At 44.8% G+C, this 3,344-nt stretch overlaps 1 pseudogene; it reads left to right on the top strand.

The window, feature by feature from the left end:
• Nucleotides 1-1,378: 1,378 nt before the first annotated feature.
• LOC116151029 (ferritin light chain-like) lies at nt 1,379-2,330 on the top strand (annotated as a pseudogene).
• The last annotated feature ends 1,014 nt before the right edge of the window (nt 2,331-3,344 follow it).

The following is a 3,344-nucleotide window of genomic DNA, read 5'->3' as shown; positions in this document are numbered from 1 at the left end:
GGTGTGCATTTCACCCTTACAGTGCAACTCAAGTTGGACGAGCCACATTTCACATGCTCCACAGCTCCATGTGGCTAGGAGACACCATAATGGACAGTGCAGCTCTGCAAGGTCAGGACTATGCCCACCTCTTCAGCCTTCTTAGGCAATAGACATATTTAACCTTCAGGTATTCAAAATCCAATTCTCTGAACTTTCCTGGTCCTTTTTACATATTGCGTTTTCATCCAACAAATAATTTGAAAGAAGACAAATAACCAAATTTTTTAATAGGCAAAAGATTTGAATGACTTTTCACCGAAGGAGATAGACAAATGGCCAACAATTACATGAAAGATACTCAACAGTCATTAGGAAAATGCAAATCAAAACCAAAATGAGACACTTCACATCCACTAGAATGACTATCATTAAAAAACAGACAATAACAAGTGTAGATGACAAAGGGAAGAAACCAGGACTCTCATGTATTGTTGGTACAATTGTCTAAATGGTGCACCTGCTTTGGAAAATAGTCTGACAGTGTCTTAAAATATTGAACATAGAGTCACCATAAAACCCAGCAATTCCACTTCTAGGTATCTACCCAAGAGAAATGAATGAAGACATACGTCTACCCAAGACACGTGTCCATACAAGACTCGTAGAAGCAACCCGAATGTCCACCAACTGGTAAAAGGATAAACAAAATGTGGTCTATCCATACAATGCAATACCATTCAGCAATAAAAAGAGCTAAGTATTGAGATATGCTACAACATGGATAAACTTCAAAATCATCCTGCTAAGGGAACAAAGCCAGACATATATTGTATAATTTCCTTTCTCTGAAATGTCTCAAAAAGAAAAATCTATAGGGACAAAGTAAGTAAGTGGTTGCTTAAGGTGGGGCGTGGAGATTAAGACTGCAGGTGGGCACAGGGTCCTTTTAGGAGGAATGGAAATATTCTAAAACTGGCTCTTGGTGATGGTGGCACAACTGTGTAAAGTTACTAAAAATTATTGAATTGTCCACATAAAATGAGTGGATTTTATGGCATTAAAATACCTATCTCAATAAAGTTAACTTGAAGAAAAATAAAATATTCACAAGAATTAAAAAATGTGTGCTGGGAGGTCCTAGGGATCTGTCTCTTGCTTCCACACTGTTTGGACAGAACAGACCCAGGAACACCCCTTCCTCCAGCATCCCATCACCCTCCAACCTTTTTTTCCCCAGTCACAACCTTCGGGACCAACCACTGAACTACCCTCCACCTCCAGGACCAGCCAGCACTATTTTTTGAGCTTAGCTCCTTATTGCCAATCAACCCTGAGCTCCCAGATTTGTCAGAATTATTCCACCGACGTGGAGGTCACTGTCAACTGCCTGGTCAACATGCATCTGCAGGCCTCCTACACCTACCTCTCTCCAGTCTTCTATTGCTACCGAAGGCAGGTTCATGTGCCCGCCGCCCCATGAAGCCAAACTGAAACATGAGTTTGGAGCAAAGAAAGGTTTATCACAGGGCCGAGCAAGGAGGACGGGATGGTTCGTGCCCAGGAAAGCCCAGAACTCCCTGAAGGTTTCAGCAAAGTGTATTTAAAGTCCAGGTAAGGGGGGGGCGGGGTCTCAGGGTATGTGATCAGCTCATGCACAATTCTCTGATTGGCTGATGTTGAGGGAACAAGGTGGTCAACACTATCAATTCCTAAGCTCCAAAAGGTCTGGGGCTACATGCTCTCCATCATCAAGAAGTTCATTTCTTCCCTTTAGTAGTGGTTTTAAGCATCTGAAAAACTCAGGAAATATACACGAGATACTACTATCCAGGTACTTCAGAAAGGGGCTGAAGCAGAAGATATGGGGGAGAGGTCTGACCCCAGAAGACCCCACAGTGTCCTGCTCAGTTACACTATTTCTACTGTGATGATGTGGCCCCTGAGGGCCTGGGCCACTTTTTCCACAGAGCGCGGCTGAGCATCTCTTGAAAATACAAAACTAGTGCTGCTGTGGCACCCTCTTCCAGAACGTGCAGAAGCTATCCCAAGATGAGTGGGGTAAAACCCAGGATGCTATAGAAGCCGCTGTGTTCTTGGAGAAGAACCTGAACCAGGCCCTTTTGGATCTGCCTGCCCTGGGTCCTGCCCGCATAGACCCGTAGCTCTGTGACTTTCTGGAGAGTGGCTTCCTGGATGAGGAGATGAAACTCATCAAGAAGATGGGCGACCACCTGACTCACCTCCGCGGGCTGGCTGGTCCCCAGACAGGGCTGGGCAAGTATCTCTCTGAAAGGCTCACCCTCAAGCACAACTAGGAGCCTCTGGAACCCAGCAGCCTTTGAGGAGCCCCTCTGGAGTCAGGGCTTTTACCTGAAGCCTCTCTCTGCAGCCACCATGTAGCTTTTTAACCACCCTGGAGCCCTCTCCCAAACCTTGGACCAAACAGAAACAATAAAGCTTTTTGTAAACAAAACAAAACCTTCAATGTTTACATCCTGCTATTAAATGTTTCCTACCTTTTACATTCCCAGCTGCCTCTCACCAGATCCTAAGTTCCACACAGTGAGGAACCATTAACCCCTCGCTCCCTGTTGTGGCCCCAGCATCCTTGTTATGCCTTACACATAGCAGGGGCTCCAACAGCTGTTGAATGAATTGTGCATGAATTGCTTGGGCAATTTCAAAAAAATAAACCATAGACAAGAGTTTTTAAAAATCCTATTCAGCAATAAAACATACTCAACAACATGGATGAACATTACAAAAGAAGCCAGAAACCACTGAATACATACTATATGGTTCCATTTATGAAGTTGCAGAACAGCTAGAACTAGAAATTGGAACAGTGTTTTCCTGGGGAAGCAGGGGGGCAGTAATTGACTGGGAAGGGGTATCAGGGAACTCTCAACATTCTGTTGAGATGGAGACGTTCTGTACGCTAAGCCGCACAGCAGTTACACAGGTGTACATGTGTCAAAATTCATCAAACTGTGCACTTAAAATCAGTGTATGTTATATATAAATTATATCTCAGTTTAAAAATGTGAAGACCTCCGGTGAAAATAAAATTTAAAAATGATTCAATAAAGCAAGCCTCCTAGTTCTTGAGTAGGAAACATGAGGCCTTCCATGGTCAGGGCCCTGCAGGCTGCTCCAAACTTACTTTTCAGAAAGTTGCCCACTGCCCTCCCCAAACTGCCCTCCCCGCCGCCCAAGCTCCACCCGCCACAAACCCTGGCCCCAGCCTGATGAAACTGCTGGCATTTCCCCAAACACACCGTATCCATCCATGCCTCTCTGCCCTCCCTTCCTAAACCTTCTTCATCCCTAACAGCTGGGCACCTACTGATTTTGTAGAACTT

The sequence above is a fragment of the Camelus dromedarius genome, chromosome X (genome assembly GCF_036321535.1).
Source record: "Camelus dromedarius isolate mCamDro1 chromosome X, mCamDro1.pat, whole genome shotgun sequence".
Taxonomy (NCBI): Eukaryota; Metazoa; Chordata; class Mammalia; order Artiodactyla; family Camelidae; genus Camelus; species Camelus dromedarius.
This window is presented reverse-complemented; position numbering and strand designations above follow the sequence as displayed.